Source organism: Protopterus annectens, chromosome 2.part2, assembly GCF_019279795.1.
Source record: "Protopterus annectens isolate FY-2018-M chromosome 2.part2, PAN1.0, whole genome shotgun sequence".
Lineage (NCBI taxonomy): Eukaryota > Metazoa > Chordata > Ceratodontiformes > Protopteridae > Protopterus > Protopterus annectens.
In genome coordinates, this window is record NC_056730.1 from 360238850 (window position 1) to 360262912 (window position 24063).

Genomic DNA, 24063 nt, shown 5'->3' on the forward strand with positions numbered 1-24063 from the left:
CATTGTCAGGCTTCGTCCACATGTCTGGCACTCCGAGGTTCTGTGTATACCTCTGGACTGATCAGAATATGTCAGGCTGTCCAAATTTATTGGCCATATCTCTGCTGTAGTCCACAGGATCATTACTGTGCTAGCTGTGGTACTGTACTATGATGTCCTTAGGATGCCTGTCAGAAGCCAATGGTGCACATGTTAAAAGCAGACGTGACCTCCCACACACAACATGTCTGTTAAGACAACCCCTATTACAGTGGCAACAGTCTACATACATACCTGCAATACATACCTGACATCCCCTTGCAGAGGCTGGGACTACTGGGGCTGAGGGAGGACTCCACTCCATTTTCTGGACATATGGTGAACATATATGTATATATAATTATCCATATATCTATATAGATATATACACATACACATATATATATATATATATATATATATATATATATAAACACTCAAATATATACATATACACAGCAATATATGTCTACACATATACAGATATAGATACATATGCACATATACTTATGGATATCTACATATATATTGACAGTAATAGGTATATCAGAATAGATATGTAAGCACATATAGTTATAGATATTTACATAAATATCTACATAAATAGGCATATTTGTACACATAGGATGTGCATACATACATATATATATATATATATATATACATAGATCTATCTCTCTCTCTCTGTATATATATATATATATATATATATATATATATATATATATACATATAGATACATATATATATATATATATATATACATATATATATATATATATATATATATATATATATATATATATATATATATATATATATATATATACACAAAGAGATCTACTCATGACCATATATGTGATGCACTATGCAGATGTGTATACAGACATATATATGAATTTACATGTGTATGTACATGTAGACATGTATCAACATATGTATATGTGTATATCCATATTCCTGTCATGTGTAAACATCACGTTTGTGTATACCTTCCCAGATGTATCCCACCATATATATCTATGTGTACATTATGACAAAACAACATATGTGCTGCAACAGTCATATTAATAACAAGTACTACACAATTGTGGAAGTAAAGGCAATTGATCAATACTAATCAATATGTGTATTGACAGATATATTGGAAAAACAACAGCTGTCATCACAATGGTGATGATGTACTGGTTAAGTGTTGTGATTATACTGTATAGGGTCCTGGGTTCAAGACCTGCAAGGGCTGTTCATTTTGTTGCTGGGCAGAACAACAGCTGTCGGATGCAGAGTGGTTAAGGCAGTTTTGAGCAGCTTTAAGCACATCTGCATGGGTTTGAGTGAAGCTAAGCTGTGATAAGCTACGGGTAAATGTATGGGCATTTACACAGTGTAGGCTTTGCTTACCAGTGTGCAAATCAGCTTAACTGTTATATTGGAGCAATGTTGATACCTGCTAAGCATGGCTTAGCTCTGGTAACCAGTTTTCACCACCCAGCTCGATAACATAGCTGGGTAATGACTTCTGTAATAAGTGTATGTAATGCCATGTACAATACATGCGCCTATGTACTGTCAGTACAGTAGCAAGGGGTGTGAGTGTCATGTCTGGGACGCACATGTATATGAGGCCTGTACAGCACTGTTATCCATGTGAATGTGTAACATACAGGGGTAGTAGCCCAGGGTACATGATGCCACACTGACATGTAGTGTATCATGGTGGTACTACTGTTGACAGTGCTTTCCCAAGCAGGAGTAGAGTGATAAATGTAGTACTGACAACAGGCACACCTGCAGGCATGGCTGGACTATGAGGTCTCCCTGCTGTGTCCCTGATGTGTGAGCTGTGTCACAGTATATATCCCCTACTGGATAATGATCTGACAAGTGGAATGTAACTGTAGACTACTGTCTGTACAGCACATGTTAGTGAGGGCTTCCAACGCGTAGTTATGGCATACATATTGTTGTCAAATATCTATCTGTAATCACATTCATCCAACTGCATAGCTACTTGCCAAGCTGATGACTGTCAGTTCCTGTACAGATGTGCAGATGGCAGGTATCCAGCTGGGATATGTACAGGCAACCTATGCTTGATTGACACTGACATGTCTGCCCAACTGTGTAAGAACTGGCACGTATAGGAGACAACACCCTGTACAAAAAATATGCCACGTGTACCTCCACTACACTACCACAGTCAACAGAACATGCTTGGGTACAGGTATCCATCAAAGACACCATGTGCTGTAATCCATGTTGTATACATGTCATCTTGATCACCACAGTGGCCATGTGCAGGTGGCACCCAGAGGATTGGCTGATGCATGTCACTCTCACCTTGAGGATTACAACAGTGGTGTCTGTTGATAGATTACCTGCTGCCACATGGCAGGTGGCAGGATACCACTTTACACACATCCCGTACACAACCCATCTCTCCATGGACAATAGCTAGGTACACAGCTATGGCCACCTGCAGCGATGCACCCCAGTACTGACACATGCATACGTGTGCATTACTGAGGATAGTAGTGTCTGTGTGTTAGTACACCTGTACTTGGTAATTCCATGAGGGCCTTCCCAACCACCGCAACACCCATTGCTATAGTCAGCTGTGGCTGCTGCTTTATGGGACATTACATGAACCCTGTTATGCTCCTCTCCCTACCTGCTACACGAGCCTTGCAGTACCAGCACAACAGTGTTGTACGAATGGGTGGAAAGGTATGGGATACCTATTGAGTTCTGGCAAGTGTGTATATGTGTGCATGTCCATATATCTGTAGGGTACAGGATTCCAAAACCACATACTCCTGTTACAATACCCATTGCCACACAGTAGTGCAGATAGTGTTGTTGCTGCCAATAGGTGAGGCATGACAATGCAACACCCTACTATGCCTGTGGCATGTGCATTAGATGCATACCCCTGTAGTACCACTGTTGGGATATACAATGGGTTGTATTGCAGTCGTGGGCAGTGTGTGATGGTGGGTATGTCAGAGTATCATCATGGGTTTCAAGGAGTAAAATACCCACTGGGGGATGTGGGTGCTGTGTACACTGTCATTACACCAAGGTACACCCTGTATATGTCCCATGTACCACTTTATGGTGACCACTGTCACCATCAACCATATAGGTAACTGATACCAAAATCCATCCCAGTAAGGCACGTGCTGTGTGCAGCCTACCTGTAACACATTGTTCACATTGTCAAGTTAGTTAGCAACGATAAGCCCAGGTCTCTCGGACATGTGTCCGCCTGTTATGTGTCTGTTGATGTGTATATGATGGTATGTCACACTGTGAATTGTCCATATACAACCATTACATCCCCCATTTGTTCTGCATGTAGCATGTAACCTGTAACACACCTCACACTAAATGCTGTGTGGTGTGTGCAGTCAAAGCCACACACTTCAGTAGCATTACATACCTAGGTAGGGGTCTAGTCCCAGTGTTACCAAGTAAGAGTGTGCATGTATGTGGATGGGTCTACATCAGGTTACATATTATACACATCACAGTGGGTCACCTGTCCATGTGGCACAGGCAATAAATGTTATACAAACCTGTGACATGTATTCAACTGTACCCCTGGTATGTCACAGCCATGGTGTCACCACAGTGCCATACCCCATTGTGGAATATGACTGCAGACCATCCTCTTAGGTTCATAGGTTCATAGTTTAGTACTAAGCTAACTGCCTTGCGAGACATTTTAAACCTAGCCCATTATCCCTTGTGAGACTCAAACACTGCACCTTGTGTTTGTAAGGCAAACACTTTAGCCATTAAGCCACCCTCCCACCCTCTTGATGACACATGTACACCTACAACACAAATGGATAACATTATGGAGACCACAATCAACCAGTGTTACAGTTATAATGCATCATTGCTGGATGGCTACACTACCTGACATGTATGCATTAAACTTTACTCCTGACAACATATTACACTGCAGTACTTTGATACACTGTAGTACAGTCACTGTGTGCATCAGAACCATATTAGCCTGTCCCTGCATCAATGTTATGGATTACAGGGCTACGACACAGGTATCATCATATGCACAGGGTGTGTTGTTGGTTTGCCAGAGGCCAAGGATGGGCTATACATTTGACACCATGTGTGTGGGTGAGGGGTGTAATGAGGTGAACTGGGTGTGGTGATGTGGTGTGTAAGTATGGGGTTGCCCTAGGTGTGTTCAGATAGTGTGTGGGTATGCATGCACACAGTTCTGCTATGTGGCTGCCCTATACAGGTGTTTATGGACAGCTGCAAACCATACCTGGCAGGGTGTGCAGTTCACTGCCTCTGGCCATGGACATGCAGACTATGCCTGCCAGGGGTTCCACGGGCATGTCCAGGCACAGGCTTCAATGTGCTACTCTCCCCTGATGATGACAGATGTCCGCTGTAACCAAGTCCCTCCTTGGAATGGCCAGGATCACATGCTCATGGCTTGCTATGGTGTGGTGTGGACAGCACCCCTTCCGCAGTGCTGGGGCTGGTAGTGCCACTACAGGAGCACCTTTGTGTCCTAGCACATCCACATTGACCACCAGCTGTTGCTGTTGCTGGCCTACATCCATGTGGTCATTGCCGCAATCTCACCACATGTTCAAGCATGGACAAACTACGGTCGATGAGGTACATCATCTCACCATACCATCTATTCATGAGCTTGGTATAAGCACGGACGGCACCAGATAGTTCACGGAAGTTGTCACTTGCAGATGAGAGAGCAGCCCTCTGCAGCCTCAGGCCCTGTCTGGTGTAACATTTCATACATGCCTGCACTGTCATGACAGCCTGAAACATGTGCCTGGTGGCACCAGTTGTGGTGCGACTGCCAGGGGCCTGATGACCAGCAGCCCTACCACAAGCACCCTGAGTCCTCTGCCTATGTGGTGCCCTGACAGGCATCTGGCTATGCCTGCTGTGACTAGACACAGTAGGCATGGATACCACTCTCTCCTGTACACTGCCACCAACCACCAGCTGTCCCTCCGCTATGGCCACTGGTGATGGGGTATGTATAAGCACTGACACTGTGTGCAGGGTTGGGGTGGCTAAAAGGGGGATGTCAAATCATGGTACTGTTTTGGCCCCTGACAACCCCACCTGTGTCTCAACAATACAATCATCATCTTCAGTGTCTGCATGGACACCAACACCAGATTACATGCAGGAGGGACACTGACCCATCTTGCCACCTGTGAGGGAAATCAAGAAACGCACTTTAAGAACTGTACAGCACTGCATAACAGTACACCCACCCACAAACACACACACACACACACACACACACACACACACACACACACACACACACACACACACACACCACCTTAATACCTACCTGTCGTGACTTTACAGACAGTCCCATGTTCATTCCCATGCATTCTCCATCCTGCGTCACGCTTGGTAACATACATTCATTAATACCACTCATTAATGTATCATTCCTCTAAATGCGTAGACAAGTAATCACAACACAGGACCTGTTACTCCATTACCTCCTTGACCTGAGTGAAGTGGTTTTACATGGCCTCACTGCTGTCATTTAGTGTTCTACCAGTGTATGTCCAGAAATCGTGAGCATGGCCCCTATATGTGAGGGGCTACTATGTTCACTCCATAATGTCACACACTGGAATGTCATGTGTAAGCATTGCTCAGTACATGCCAGATATGCTACTCAATCAACCTATCATGTGACAACTGTAATATATGAATACACTCCCTGGTGTTGCCTAGTAATTCCTTAATGCATCTGTAGTGCTGCATATGTGGTTTGTCGGTCATCTCTCTGCTGAATGCGATATTAAGGGTATACCTGGTGTATACCTTCCTTCCCAGTGCATGTCCCATGCTACAGACCTTATTATACTATCAGCTGTCCTGTGATTACATACATGCCAAGTATTCCTGGTGTGTCATGTGTCAGTCCATGTCCATGTACTGCACGATCCCAAAGGGAAGTACTGCTGTATGAGCAACCCCACAATCACACATGTGCATACATGGACACCCACACAAACACACATACACATGCACACAGACATCCTACATGCATCAACCTCCATCCACTTCACCAGAGTGACCCTACAGACAAAATGACCACCCACCGACACACACACACACACACACACACACACACGCACACACACACACACACACACACACACACACACACACACACAGGTTAGGTTGCACAAAAATAGTACACACAGTCCTCCTATTACCCACCTGTCAACATGCATAACATATGGTACACAACAGCATGCAGTGCAGCTATAGTCAATTCATGCTAGCAACAGTATACATGTGTGTGATGCATGTGCTGAGTTAGTAGATGATGCCCCTCCCCTGGATACCACTGCACCCATGTACATAGTACTGCTGTGCACCTGTTCTGCACCTTGCCATGTACTCCGCATCAAACCTCACAGGTGTACAACCCATTGCTGAATGTGTAGTACTGTCAGTTATGTCAGTTCTAATGCTCACATCCCATATGTTTTTCAGCATCACATACCTGGGATGATATGTGGACAGATGTCATTTGTGAATGCCTGATGTCTGGTTTACAGATCTCAGGATCAGAGGACCATGTATGACCAATCCAATACTATTACACTGACAACCGTCAGACCATACCATGGCTATGGGGAGTTTACACACCCTTATTGATATGAGGCACCCTTCCTTGATGTACCATGGGACCATATCACTGCATATATTAGCAGTACATGAGCCTGGTATGTGACATATGTCCTGTACATTCACATGCAATGTCTACAGAATGTGTTAAGTGTGTGGATGCTGACCACGATGTGTGCATATGTGTGCACACCCTTATCATGATGGTTTGTTGCACCTATTTTTATGTGTACTACAGTAGTCACTACTCCTGGCAGGGGTATACTACCATGGACCATCTGCATTTGCCAGTGTATGTTCATTCTGCCCTAAACATGTCCCCCAAATCTGCATGATTGCAAGGTCTACTCATGTGCACATACCTTGGTGTTCACACACTGCCGTCACTATTGCTGTGGGGGTAGGGTTAAGTCTGCCACAGTTCCTGAACCTGACTGTGTGCAGATACAGCCATTCTTAATATCCTAAGTATCCCTGCTGCAGTGCACTAGTGCATCACACTGACACCCCCTCCCCACCTTCAACCTTTTTGCAGATGCTTGACAGGTAAGGCCTACACATGTGTGTCAGTTTGCAGTGTCACATACACTGAACACCATGTGTTAGAGCCTAGTCCCAGCTAATAATGTGGACCACAGTAATACATTATGCCATAGTGTAAATCTGTAACAGTTGCCATTGTACTACCAGTATATACACTGTTGTTGCACTGTATACAGGTGATGTTTCATACATGTCCTTACTGTAGGTCATGTCTCCCACCATTATGTTACTCCCTGTGGACACATTCCGCAATGACAGGATGTTAGCTATCTGTCTGACATACCCTTCTAATACTCTATCATGGTCACCACTGTGAATCCATGCATTTAACAGCAACAATACATGCACATGTACAGCATGCATTCTGGGTAGGTGTGTTAGATGTGTGCATGGAATATACCATAGCCATTACATGCCCAGTGTATTGGCAAGCATCAACATAAGCCATACTCACCAGCTACAGGCTGCTGCCTTGGCGGTATACCGGAGGGACCTACATAAGAGGGTGAAAGATGCAAAGTCAGTCACCACACCTGTGGCATTGCTACAGGGTTGGTGCAGCATTACAGTACATCAACAGTACATGTCCACAATACTACCATGTATGCACATCTGTTTATTACTACTATGTAGCAACAAACCATATATATGACATGTCAGATATGCATGATCTACCTGTACAGATGCAGATGCATAAGCAACAGTGGTCTACTGATGTGCCCTGTGGCCTTACCTGCACACTCCTCAGCTAGTGTGTGGGTAGCTGCCACCTCCACAATGGTGTCTGGCAGTTGTTGGCAGTGTGGATGGGCAGGTGCCACGAAGCTGGCCTCAACATGTGTCAGGGGGGATGGATGGCATGCACCCCCATTGCAAAGTGATCCACCCGGACTGCAGCAGCATGCCAATGGGCATTGCAAAGCAGGTCAGAACAATGATGCCGGACCTGCTCATAACTGCGGTTGTGCAGTCCGATATCATTGACCCTATGGACTAGGTCATTCCACAGGGCAGTCTGCTCCTGCTGCTCATGGTCGGCCAGGCCAAACAGGACAAGGTTGTGCTGAATTAGGTAGTTTAGCACTATTTCATTCTCAGCAGCTGAGTAAGCAAGGAGCCGTCCATGTGACATCTTGCCTGAAAGACATAAAGATGGAAACAGGTCTGAGCAACTCATACAGCAAGGCTAACACAGTTCTTAATATACATATCTGCCACCCCACCACCGTATCAGCAACAACAAACTGTACACACAACTCAATAGATATGGCTACAGCTTACATACCAGTGGGACAGATATTGTATTGCATCACACTTTATGCTATGTGTTTGCAGCCATGTTCCCTGTGGGGACACTATCATTGCTGGTCTGTTACAGACTATTCACCTGCATGCCATTGTCAGTGCCACTATGGTTCCATATATGCCTATGGTATGCTTGCTATGTAATTGCTGCACATCTGACATTCTGTGTTATTGGGGATATCTATGCATGCTGTTGTACATGTACTGGGATTGTGTAGACTATTACTACCCACATATGTTCTATAACAGTGACACGATAGCATATTTAGGGAATACTTGCCAGCTGAACCACCTCTCCAAACACATCTGCCCATGTTACCAGGCCACATCACATGTGGGACCCACCCTGGGGCCTCCTCATGTACTGGTCCAGCACTACCTTCAGGTGGAACCACCTCGGGGGATGTTGGCCCCCTGGGAGCACACACAGACATGATCTTGTCCCCCGAGGTCAGGTCTAGGGTCTATTCCATAGCGGGCTCCACAGACACATGTGAGATGTGCTACATCACCTTGAGGCACCCAGTACACATTCACAGGGTCCACATGCTCTTCCTGCTCAGCATTCAGGTCAGGCACCTTTGGGAAGTGGACTGCTATTGTGAGTAGCAGTGGGTGGGAGGCTTGTTCACATTGTGTCCATATTGGGGCCCATGGGGTTTCCACATTGCAGACCACACACATCATCCAGGGTGTTTACCTACCATGTGTCACATACCACCCCTGTAGGCTTTCCTCTATATCTACCAACCCGGACCACCTCCACAACTATACCTGCCATACTTCCCCATATTCCCATTCCCTACTTCACAGACAAGGGCAATGTGGTCCCAACAAGGGGTTCACATGTGACATACCCATCCATGTTGCACATGCTGACAGCGGTATATATCAGTGTGTATTGCTATGTGTGCTGTTCCCTCACAAATAGCATGCAGTGCTGTGGTGGTAATGTAGGGGACATGTATTTACTTACATATATGTGTGCATTTGTATATATGTACACATGTGCATATAGATATATATCTATATATGTGTAGATATATATGATGCATATATGTGTTTACATATGGGTATCTGTATATCTGTGGACATACATGTATATATATATATATATATATATATATATATATATATATATATATATATATATATATATATGTATATATATATATACACACACCTATATATGGGGTACATTCAGACATCATGTCCACAATCTCAACTGTCTCTGTCTCTGTCTCAAATCTCTGTGATGCCAATTAGAACAGATTATGTGTCCAGTGGATATGTTTGCGAAATGGACAGCTGTGTATGGGGAGATATTTTTTTTTGGGAACAGATTGCCCTTTTTTTTCAGGTGAGAGTGGGATGTTAAGGAGGGATAGTAGGTATATTTGGGGAGGTAGGTTAGGTAGGTTACCAGACAAGACAAACAAGATGCACACAGGGGCTGTATATGACACCTGTTGGGGGTAAACACCTTGATGGGGAGGGGTGTTTAGAAATTAGAAACCCATGAGCCCACTAGTAGAAACAGTGGGACTGAGGTCCCCACCCATGGGCAGTCACCACTGCACCTTCACAGCCCCAAAGGTGGCTGTGCTGGAGGCTGAATCAGAGAGCCAGGTGGACCTTCTAGTCATGACATGCAGCCCTTGAGCTGGCATTGCAGATCTCCAAACTGCTGGTTGAGCTCACTACGCACCATGACCTGGACCTAGTGATGGGTGACAGGTTCCTGTCTGTGCCTGTTCCAAGGGGGGTTAGCCCCGTCATCTGTGGTGGTTCCATCTGAAGTTGGTGCAGGACCAATGGACGAGGAGGTCCTGGGTTGGGCACCAGATGTGCTGGAGCCCGGTGCCACATCCAGCTGAGATGGGACAGGTGGCTCCACTAGGATCCGCATTCCCATATGTGCTATGGTGTTTATGTTTTATCAACATATGTAGGTTAGTAATAGTCAACACATTCCAGGATAGGTATAACAGAATGCATCGATATTCCCATTAATCCAGACACCAGATATGGAACAGTTGCATAGCAAACAGAACACATGCTTATATGGGACCACAGTTGTAATTACAACAGTATGCAGGTACATTGATGCCACCATGCCACCAATGTTGGAGTATTTCAACATAGCACATGCAAAGAAACAGATTTAATTATCAAACAATAGCACATATGTTCCAACATTACAGTTAAGTCAGCACCTACCAATTGAGTTGGGTATTTACTTTATTGTTGTAGATATGGAGGGGGGGGAGATGTCAATTAACAACTAATATATTCCTGTAGTTCACATTACTTTCCTAGTCAGTGCTGTTATCTGTACCTTACAAATATTAGTACACTACCCTATTGCCTTACTTTGGACAGTGATATGGCTGTCAACAACTATATACATGAACTGGTTTTACCTGCAGTATACAACTCTTACACGGTATACCTGTGGAGGACTTGTTTGGTAACGCTAACTGTTTCTACACATACTCCCATATTCCAGGTTGATGTTATGCACATAGTTGTACATCTCCTTTTGCATAGACTCTGGCCATGTCTTGACCACATGCAGGTGAACCGGGACATATTTAGACTATTGCCCTCTTCAACCTTTAGTGACTTACAACACTCTTATACAGGATTTCCTAGACAGTTATATTATGTAGCACAATGTGAGTGACAGTGATCAGTTATACCTTATTATTCAGAGCAACTGCAAAACTCACAATGCCATACAATACCAGAGTAAACAGTACCAGTACAGGGTATCAATCTTTTATTTCTAGGCACAGTGTTTGCATCTGATGGACCTGTGGGAGCAATGTTTGTTAGCACCACCTGAATGTTGCCACACAAAGTACCAGATTCCACATTAGCATTATGCACATATATCTCACTCTGTTACTGTACACACTGTGGTTACATCTTGACAACATGAGGGTGTAGATGGGACATACTTGGCTTATTACTCTCATAACAGTTTGGGGAGTGACGGATTTGTTCTATAGATGTGTGACAATCAGTTCTATTTCTTGTTTGCTACTTATATGTCTGGGATCATCCCACTGATTTCCCAGGGGGACAGAGTGATAGGCAGCAGATATGGGCCAATTTACTAGATATGCTGGACATATCTGTGCAGTTGTGGGGTATGATTCTGTATGCAGACTACTACCACTCCAAGGATTCGAACCATGGCTGTGTGTGTTAACAATACAACAGTTCACATCTCAGTTGTGTGCTATTTGGATTTTGTTGTCTCTCTTTTCACTGTTTTCTGTCTATGTCTCTCTCAGTTGTACTAAATGACCTTTGGGGATTACTCCAGTCATATACAGACATTTCTATACAGTTTATTTATGTTGCACAGTGTGGGTAACAGTGCTTAATACAACAGTACTATTAAGTGATTGCAAATCTACATTACCATATGATACCAGAGTAAACACATGCAGTCCAGTAGTTAGACCTTTATTGTAAGGCTATTATGCTCTTATTTACATACAACCTATATGAGACTCTTCCTGTCATATTCTCTGGTGTATGCAGTACTTCCCTTAAACAATACAGGTTTTGTACAGGCAATTATCTTACTAATACTTTTAGATTTATTTCCTATGACAGTACATGCAAGAGAATTACTAACCCACCTCACAGTGCAACCTCTCCAAGCGACATCCATGGGCCTCCTGGTTCGCAGCCTGCTCACTTGCCGCTGTGAAGGACATATGAAGAATATTTAGCCATACTTATCCATAATATACATGAGCTGGCAATTATTAAAAAGGTAGTGGAGTGATACTTTCACACAGCTGGGGCCTCCCCTGTCCTCCTAGCCTCTTGGATCCATTGATCCAAGAGATCCCCCTTTCACCGCTTCAGGACTGCCTGACCTGCTCACCAGTTTGGGGTATGCCAATGGTACTGGCAAGGTCACAGGCGAGATGGTCCCAGGCTTCTGCTTTATATTGGGAACCCTGGTACTAGCCCTGCAGCAGTCTCTGCTCATAGTCTTTGACAAGGAGTCCTGCCATGACTCTGGACCCCTGGATGCCCCAGTGCTGTGCCCGAAAGTGCACACCCTCTCCCATTCCAGACATAGTGCCTGCAAGGGGAAGCTACAACCAGTTATGAGATGTATTCCCATCTGTTGGGTTTAAATAGGGCCAATTTCCCACACTTTGCCATGACTAGACGGTTTTAAAAAGGCTAAGCTATGGGCAAACCTGCTTACCTAAGGTTGGCATTGTTTAAATGGGTATACCCATGGACAAATTGAGTTAGCTGGCCTACACATTGCTTACACCTACTAAGCTGAGCTGTGTAATGCTTAGCATTGCTTAATATTTAATTTGCATTATATTTGCTTTTTGGCATTGATTTATTATTCATTACATGTTATATATATATATATATATATATGTGTCTGGTATCCATGATTAATGTGTATGTACACTGTATGGGGTCCTTGTGTTTATTAGGGGACTTCAACACTTTATTACAATTACACCTCACATCTGGGATTATTGCAGTGCTCCAATTCACATATTTATGTTATGTAGTAGGTTATACAACATAAGACTGTACATAGATTCCTTTCACATGTTCAGTTTGATTTTCCTATATTGAGGATTTGTTTGGTGATACCTCAATTTCTATATACTGCTGTGATGGCTTAGTGGTTAACTACTGTGACTATAGTGTACAGGGTCCTGGGTTCAAGACCAAAAAAGGCTGTTTATTTTCTTTCTTGCCAGACCAGCAGCTGTTGCATACAGAGTGATTAAGGCACTTTTAAGCAGTTGTGAGTGGGTTTGCACATGTTTATGCGAGGGTATTCTATGCTAACCTTTGGTTAAATATGCTTACAGAGAGTTAGCTTCAAGATTGCTTAACCTGTGTGCGCATCACTTCCCTCCACGCAAAACTGCTTAAAGTCACTTACTAGTGCTTAAATATGCTTACTTCCACTTACTACTGCTGAATAGTGCTTACACTTGCTTACTTGTCCTTACTCCTGCTTACCACTGCACTAATTTAGATAGTAACGTCTAATGGTTCTCAGGAAGGTGGGGGATTTGGAAGCTGTATGGAGTTATCATTCATTACACATTTTACCTTCTATTTGTATCCCTAATTCCTATGTACATATACTGTATGGGGCATGTGTGATTATATGTGGACTTTGCAACATTATGACACCTCGCATCTGCATTTAATGCAGTACTCCAGTTCACAAATATATGTTATTTAGTAGGTTATGCAACTAAAAATGTTGGTCATACAGTGATTTGACATGGAAAATGGAATGTGCTGCAGTGGGACTCGAACCGGGAATGACTGCTCATATGATGAATGCTCTGGCCACTACACTATTGCTGTACTGCTTCATTTGCATATATCTTGCTTTTTATCCTCTTCTGCCATTTAAGCTGCATTAACCGTATCTAAGCGATGGGCAAACCAGTGCACTCATGGATAAATTTGATCTGTTTCATAAAATAAAAATCTTTATATTTGTTGTTTTAACTTTTGCTCTTGTACACGTGGGGGATGTTGCTGGGGGTATGAGTACACCTATGAGCAGTCTCACTCATTCTTTTAGGACTTGTCTGGTGTTCTTCATTGCAGGGGCATGTATATTCTGAGAGCTCTGCTCTCAGACATGCCCCCTGCACTCTTACACGTTCCATGTAAGATTAAGAGCTCAGGCAGCACGCCTTCATTAATTTGCAAGGCGTGCTGCCGTCCTGCTCTTAAACGGATGCTTCTGTGCAGGATTAAGCAAGTTCTGCATGGAAGGATAGTGAATCTGGGTATTGTCTCATTCACTGTCTGAGGGGCTGGAAAAGAGTATGTCTTAGGAAATATACAGGAATAATAAGTCAAAAATGTTAGTAAATTATGTCACAATAGATGCATGCAGCTTTGCATGCATCTACTTGGCACACCAAATACCATACCTCAGTCAGGATAAGTACTCATTACTTGGCACATGGGAGAAGTCCACAGACTTCTCCTGTGCTGTCAGGTGTAGCAATGGGCACCAATCACTTGCCTACATGGTGACTGGTACACCTGACATGTTTCTGTAGGACATGTTCCTTGTGTCTATGATCCTTTAGCTTCACTACTGTATAGAGCAGTCATGAATAAAAATAGCATTCACAGTGTTGCTGTGGTAGTGTAGACTCTGTCTTTGTTAAATTTTAATCAATATTGGCTGATTAATCTTGGACCATGATTCTACAAGGCTTGCACTGTACCAGACTCTCCTCCTGTGTGAAGCTGTCATGGTGTCTGTCTCACGTGTGAGTCATTTCTTACAGTTAAAAAAAATGAAAACATTAAATACACAGTAAGTAGTGATATATGCAATGAGAACACAAATTATACATGCATATGTCTTAATAACATCTGTGGCATTCAGCCATACCGTACTGTGACTGGTTATCTAACCCTCTTAGAAAACGCAATGCATCTAAGCATAATAAATGAGGAGCAGCTTCCCAGACTAAAGATAGCTCCACACAATGACATGCAACTTTTGCGTACCCTACCAACAGAGGCAAATAGATATAAGACAAACAGAATGTATGAAAAGTATCCTGCCAGAGACTCTGCTTTTAAGTAACATACAGGCACCTTAGAAAAATGCAACTGCAATAGCTGAGTCCAATATGAATCAAGTTATATCAAACTACATATCACTATTGTTATGAAACCATGCATCAAAATAGCATGTATTATAGCATAATACATTTTGTTAACCAGGTAGACCAATAAGAAATAAGATTTTTTTAGAGCAGCATTAGTGTACTGTCTGGATGAATGATTTGTCCAGAATCATACTATAGGCAAACGGAGAATGAAAGATTAAAATCTGGAACTACAGGATGAAGATAAATAGAATTCATAACCTGAAATCCTCTGCAGTAAACTGCCAGATATGTATTATGCTATGGTGTAAATTATGAAGAATGTCTCCATCAATTACATCCCCAGAAAAAATGGGATAAACATCAACATATCAACGTATAATCCATAGGTATGTTTTTCTTGTTTAAAAATGCTTCATTCTTCAATAACACAAGTCAATTAGTGAGGCAAAGGGCTTGATTCCAAAAGGCTTTGCAGTAGAGTAATGTGCCTAATTAAATATGTCACTCCATGCCTCCATGGCTCCACCAGTCCTCATTCAGCATATATTAATGGGGGCTGGCAGAATCCTACTCTCAATTCCAAAAGAGGAATCAGACTCACGTTACTAAAATCATTCAGTGTTGTACATTGGTAAGGCTTTCCAATGTACAGTGTTAAATCAATGATGAAATAAATGGGCCTCTTGGTGAGGCAGAAGCTCCACCAGTATGTAAAACTGGATACTGTAGGCAGTACCAAGTGGGACGCCATACTGCCTATCAGACATACAGGTGGAGCTGTACTATAAGTACTGTATTTCCGGGTGTAAATGTTTCTATACAGTTTAAAAGTTTTAACTTTGATATTATTTTAAATATTTTTTAAATATTTTAAAAAAGTATGAATTTAATAAAACTTTTTTTAGCTGGGTCACACAGACATAATAATTTAGGTTTATACCTCAATGATAGTGATAAGAATGGTATGAAGAGTCCATTTAATGCTTTATTTTTAAATTCTGTGTGATCGTGTTTGTTAAACATAAAATGGTATGGAAAGTAGATTGTGAAAATGGAAGAATACTTATGTTCTAATATTTTATACTGTGAAAATAAGTTTTTATTTGTAATATCTGAATGGAAAGTATGTCAGATGGTGAAGACATGGAAAGAAGTATTATATAACTGTGGGTTTTTAATTAATGAAATAATAAATAGTAAAGGTTTGGGGCTGGAGAAAAATCAGCAAGGCTAAAAATCAGATGACTGGAGATTATGTTTAGGACTGAAGCAGCAGGACCAGAGGCACATAAAGCTTTATAAGAAGAATGAGGGAAGCAAAAAAAAAAAAATATATATATATATATATATATATATATATATATAAGAAACTTTTACTTTATTTACAAAGGAAAATATAAATACATTCTGTAATAAATGCACTAGAGTTATACCTAGAAATTGACTAATTATGTCCTGATAATATCAGTAAAAGTAATGTATATTTTTTATTTTCTCTGTGGGCTAAAGAAATGTTATAAAGAGGCATACCCCATATGAAGGTTGTAGGTGGATTAAATACCGTACATTCTCTAATAAGGAATAAGGCAAAGAGAAATGAGGGAATCCAGCAAAGAGATGGGTGGATTGTGTGAGAGATGACCTGCAACAGTCAAGCTTGATTGTTGAAGAAAGTAGGAGAGTGGCTTTGAATTAAGAGAAATTATGAAAGCTGAGACGACACCACCAACTCCATGACAAAAATGAGAAAAGGGGGGGTTGATGATGATGACATATTCTAATTTTTGAATTCACTGCTTATCTTTTGAATTACTTTGGAATAAAAAGTAAGAATTTTTGAAATAGCATGTTGGATATAAATGTAAATAAATCTGGGAAAAGGAAAAGCAAGATAATAGTACCCCATAGTGCCTTTTTTAGGCAAGACTCAAAAGTCAAACCCACCTCCGTAAACAGCGCAAATAAAAAAATGAGGGTTATGCTACTCAACGCCAGGAGTTTAAATCTCAAAATGCATGTGCTCAAAGAACTCCTTAGTATGGAGAATGTCGACATCTGCTTAGTAACTGAAACCTGGATCAAGGCTCCACAGAGTACCCCAGCACTACCGGGCTACAACTCATACCACACATTTTGGCCACAGAACATGGACCAAAACACAAAAGGAGGGGTGTATCCATATTCATCAATGATATCTACACCTCCAGGTTAGTGGCGCAGCATGATACCTCTGAGAGCATCCATGTGCAACTAACATCGGGCAAATCTGCAATGCAAATTGTGAACTGCTACAGATCACCCTCCATGACCCAGGACCACCACTCTGCCTTTCTGGAGACACTGGAAAACATGAAGGTCCTACCAAACACCCTGATATTGGGCAATTTCAATTACCTTTCCATTAACTGGGAAAACTACTCAAGTACGAACTCCCAGGTCCAGCGCTTTCTGGAATTTATCAACTCAAATGCCCTAGATCAGCTGGTAAACTTGCCTACCAGAGGTGAAAACATATTGGACCTGGTCATCACCAACATGGGCGACAGGTGTTCCACACCGGAGGTTAACCCATTACTGGTTAGATCAGACCATAAACTAATCACTCTGGATGTCCACACCACACCACCACCCCCAACCAAGGAAACCCCAGTGAAAAACTTTTCTATAGCAAACTTCACCTTACTTAAGACAGAGATGGCAAGTTTCACAGCCCCCATGCTAAAGAAAAACAATGTCTAAGATGCAGGAACATTTACAAATGCACTCTATGAGCACCTACAAGGATGCATGGATCGTGCCCTCCCTAGCAAAACCGAGACTCACTCCCCTAAGAGAAAGAAACCAGTCTGATGGACCCCTGCCATAAATAGGCTATATAATAGAAGGAGGAAACTAGTTCAGAAAAAAAGCAAATCCCAAGAAGGAAAGACATCCCTGATCAGTATCAGTAAGAAACTAAGGTCCCTCATAAAATCATCCAATGCTAACTTCAAAAGAAAAATAGCCAAGGATTAGAAAGATAACCACAAAGCCTTCTTTAGCTATGTCAAGAATCTAAGTGGCAACTCGCAGATATGCTCTGAGCTAGTGCAAAATAGCACAAAATATACTGAACCTACTGATATTGCCAACATCCTGACAGATAGATTCAGTGCATACTTCACCCCCTCTCATCCCCAAAAGGGCCCACGACAATACTAGAAAAGTGTATTTTCCCAGAAATCACAGATGCACAGGTGAAAACAGCCCTTTCAAAAGCCAAAAGCACAGCATCAATGGGGCCTGATGGTGTCCCAGGATGCGTCTTGCATGAACTATAGAATGAACTAACCCCTCACCTAAACACAGTGTTCAGCTTCAGCCTCTCCACAGGCTACATGCCCATGGTGCACAGCAATGATTATTCCACTCCACAAAGGAGGGGCCACAACTGACCCTGGTAACTATCGCCCTATAAGTTTTACTAGCCTGGTCTGCAAGGCTATGGAGTGCATCAGCATGGAACTGATTAATAAAGACATTGGGAACCTCCAAACACTTGACTCAACCCAGTTCGGCTTTGTTAAGGGCAGATCATGCCTACTAAACCTGGTTGACTTCTTTGAGACAGTCACCAAGGTCATAGATGAGAGGAAGGTGGTTCACACAGTCTACCTTGACCTCACAAAGGCTTTTGACACCATGCCCCACTTGGGAATTATAGAAAAACTCACCAGCCTAAATATAAACCCCTACGTCATGAGATGGGCTGCCAACTGGCTTACAGACAGAACTCACACGGTAAGAATAGCGGGCTCCAGGTCTGACTCTAAACCAGTCACAAGTGGTGTCCCACAAAGCTCGGTCCTGGGACCCCTACTGTTCGGCATATACTTCTCAGAAGTACAGGCAAACACAGGAGGACTATGGCTAACCAAGTTCGCCAATGACTGCAAACTGGGAGCCATAATTGACTCTCTGGCTGACACAGACATTCTCCAAAAGGGCCTTACCGAGACAGACACCTGGTGTCAAAGTCATGGTCTCAAGCTAAATGCTAAAAAAATGCATAGTCATCCCATTTGGGGAAAAACAAAACACCTATGAATTACCACATAGGTGGCAGACCCCTTAATACAGAAGAGGAAATAAGAGATCTGGGGACCCAGGTAGATAGTAATCTCTCCTTTGGCAATCATATTGCCAAAGTAGTTAGGAAATCCTTCTGTGTAGCCCATCTAATTACTAAAGGGTTTTCATCTAGAAATAAAGAGGTTATAGTGGCCCTCTACTCGTCACTCATCAGACCCATCATAGAGTACAATGCTCCATTTGAGATGTACCTCACAAGACACTTCCAACAGCTGGAAAGACCACAAAAGTACCTCACCAAGAAGATTACTGGCTACAAACATATGTCCTATGCAGCCTGACTGGAAAATCTCCGGCTGTACTCAGTGGCATATCGCTTACTCAGAGGTGATCTCTGCCTGACTTACAAAGCCATGTCCAACTCAGAATTGATGGACATGCTCCACCTAAAGAAATCCAAGTCACTGCGAGCCACTTGCTCTAGTGAGATAAAGCTCACCACAACAATAAATAGAACATGCTGGAGGGATATATTCCTGTCACAGAGACTCCACATGCTTTGGAACAAAATTCCTAACTACATTAGGCAGAGCCCTCACTAACACTCTTCAAGAGAAACCTTGACGAGTGAATGGGTAACAATAAATACACCCCTGGGATCACTTCATTGGCTGTTCTTGACAGAGACTCAGTTAATTAATCAATGGGGTGGCGAAAGCCGACACACTCCAACTAGGCTTATAAATGCCCTCGTGCAGATAGCCTAGTACCTACCTATGAACCAATGAACCTATAAAGTTAGGTATGCAGGCCTTAAGGTAAAAGACACTAATAATGTTACTAAAAAGACAAACAGTTTATGTTTGGAATATGCCAAATACCAGACATATATATATGTCATAAAAACATAACTGCAGAAAAAAATTGAGGCTGGTTGAAAATAATTTCTATATGAACTACAAAGAGCTGTATTTTAGAGAAGGAATAGCAATGAATTAAGGAAATGTAGGACATGACTTAGAGATTATCTGATAAAATGTCTATAAATGGAAACAAAAGCAGAAAACTGTGTATAAAAGCTGAGTATGTAGTGGAGGAAATCTGAACTCATGTATTTTTTATATTTAACAGAATACAGGATTATTGAAAAAATAAAAAGCATATTGTATGTGTAGTAACTGAATGAAAATATATTGGAGATTATGTGGCAAAACAGAACCTGATGAAACATGGGATTAAACTATTTTATAATTTTCATTAAAAAAAGTATTATTAACTGTGACTATGTTAAACAAAGTGGATATTAATACTAAAATAAGGTAACATTTTTGTTTCACATAGAATTTTGAATTATTGATGGAAAATATTGATTTAAAAAAAATCAAAAACAATTATTTTGGTGATGCACATTCAGCAAATGTTCTTAGTAGACAACAGGCTACATTAATTACACCTCTCTATTTATCTATCTGTCTCTCTATATAATTTGTATGTGCAATGACCACAATAATGTGTTACTATGTACATTTATAAAATGATAATTGCCTCCTTTTCTCAATTTTTTTACTTTCAAAACCCTATATTATTATACAAGTTTAGCATGAAATGCAGAATGAATAGTTATCACAGCAATTTCTGATTTTAACTGAATGCATCATATTTAATTATTTACACAATTCTTCTGTTTCTTGTGTAACTATGAAAGACAAAAATAATTAAATTAATTATATTTACTTTGACATATACATCCATTCTAATACTATAGCTACTTTACTATGCAGAAAAATGCTTCCTATGATGCAAAATCTCAATTCTTAATAATAGCAAAAATAATTTCATTTAATTGAAGCACACACTTTCTAATGGTACAATAGCATTATATTTAGCATAGTAAAATTATACAATTACTTCAAGGGCGGTGCAGTGGCACAGTGGCTAATGTTGCTTTACAGTGCTTGGGTCTGTGTTTTAGATTCCATCTGGAGTGCCTTTTCTATGAAGTTATCATGTCATCTCTGTGCCCACACATCATTTTGCTACACAATAAAACTTGGAATTAAATACGTTGTACCTTGAACAAGCACTTCTGCTATACTTTTTGACATGCACTTGCACAAATTGTACAGAAAAAAAGCTTTCTTTCCTTACCTTATTTTTATTCCCATCATTATATATTTCATCATCTGCTGTCTTAGCAGAATCTCTGTTAATTGAACAGTTTCAACTTATCAATTAATGCTTCACATAGAAAATCATTGTTAATGTGGCTTCTATTTTTGTATTAGCAGTGATTCTAGTTGTGAGGTATTATCTCTTTTCTCCTTGTTGTGCACCTGTGGAGTTAGTATATTTCATTAAGGAAGTGTGGGAAAGCTCCCACATGGGTGTACAAAGGGTCTTGCTCCTTGTAAAACTGCATTTTAATGATGTAAATTACTATGGATATACATTAGTTAAATATAAAATGAAATAAGTAATATGCATATAAATATTGAAATATTAACATTTAAACTTCTTGAAGTATTGTTACTGAAAAATAATTTAACTCAACTCAAAGTTATATTCATCCTATACATGTCTATAAAATTATATATATATATATATATATATATATATATATATATGGATTACATAGCAATAAATAAATAAATAAACCTATATGTTAACAACCAAACAATCTCCTGTCTACATTATATTGTATAAATCTAAGCTTAATACATAAAAAGTATACAAAATGTTTAAATGTTATAAAAGAACTTGTACAGAATTAATAAACAATATTCATAAACAGTACAGTATGATACACAGCAACCAATAATTTTCTTATCTCCTTAGTACCCTCAGTTTTAAAATACATTTGATTGATGCATACTCATTTAAGCCTGGCAGAATTTGGGCTAATGTTCTAATTTGCCACAACAATTTAATGTCAATCTTAACTTGTTGAATGACAGATATTCACTTGTGTGTGTAGCTAGTGCATATTTTAGATCTTTCTTCCCTATAGCATAAAGATGTTCATACACTACCATTGATTTTATAATTATTCCCATTAATATTTCCACATTTTGCCATACCCCAATTTGGAGGTTAAAGATTTATTACTAGATTTAGCTAACACATTATCCTCTAATATGATGTTCCAGTTCTTATTAATAATACTTTTATTTATATTAAAGTCAATGGAATATGTAAAATGAAATTAATTTGAGAAACACAACCTCATTCCTTATTTGCTCAACAAGGGCCTTTGGATAACCTCTAAACTTGTGATCAGATGTCATTCTTGAAATTCAGATTTAAATCTGTTATTGGCACTGTTCTTATACCAGGTAACATTAGTAACAAAACACTGTTTGCTGCTTCAGGCTCAGCCCCCCCTATGGCTATCCCAGTCCTTTGTAAATAGTACTGTCCCTTAAATGTCACAAAGTTGTTTAATAGGACAATCAATCTAGTAGTTGTTTTTCAATTAAGTTTTTTTGATCATTGATGCTTTTACTCACAGCATGAACTCCTTGTCCATTCATCCCTAGTTGTTGGGGAACGGTGTACAATTACAAGACCTTTTAATAAGGTTTTATTAAGAATACTATCCACCAGGCCACCAGTTGCATGTCGTCGAACCCCCCCCATCATCGACTATAGGCCTGAAGGGGGATTAACCAAGTTTTTTGAATTTTTGGCGCAACAAACATGAGAATCTCTCTAGTGCTAAACATGTCCAAATATTGTAACATTTCAGAATCTATAGGAAACTCTAGTATTGTATTCAAAGAAAGGGTATTACCAAATCTGAATGCCAAGTTCAATTTTAACAACATTACATTTTCTATCTGGAACAAATGTAAGATGAATAAGATTTTGTTCAATTGTAATAACAGTATAATTTTAGATTTTAAAGTCCCCTCTTTGACTAGTGGTCAAAATTCTGTGTAAATCATATCTGTATCTGATAAACTCAGAATGATTTTGTAAGAATGATTCCAACTCAGTTAACTCCTGCAAATCAAACAGGACTAAAAGTTCCCTGATGAAACACTGAATTGTTAATCAGTCATGTATCTTGATTATTCCCGGGCTGTTATTGTTATTAGTATGTGAGGCTGTGAAAAATCTCTTGGCAAGAAAATTCGCTACTGAGTTACTGAGGTATTAACAGAAGATTGATTTCTGGTTACATTCATTCACTTGTGTTTATAAAGTTTGTCAACCTTGGTCAAAAGCATGTTGACCAACATTGTTAAGTCCATAGGAGACCTGTTACCACTCAGAAGAGTCACCAGGGTTATAGAGTTGTTGGCGTGATAGCAGTGTTTTCCTCATCCTGAGAAAACAGTGGTTGAGACCAACTTTGACATTTAAGGGACAGTTCTATTTACAAAGGACTCTGGATAGCCATGGGTCTCCCCCTGTGGATGCAGCTTCAAACAGTGTTTGCATACTACTGGGATAATAATCATTTGTTCCAAAATGTGTTATATCAAGAAAATGTTACCTGGTATAATAGATACCAGGATGACATGTTTCTTTTTGAAAGAAACCATTGAACTGATCCCCAAAATTATAGAAAGCATCTCAAAACTAAGTAAGAACAGTGCCAATAACAGATTTAAACAGCAAGAATGACATCTGATCATCAGGATTTTGTAAAAGAATGTGACACTTTGAGCTTGAAGTTTACCATCAGAGGTTATCCAACACCATGCACAACGATTTTAATCCATCAACTGAGATCACACCTCAAATTAATTTCATTTTTATATATTCCATTGACTTT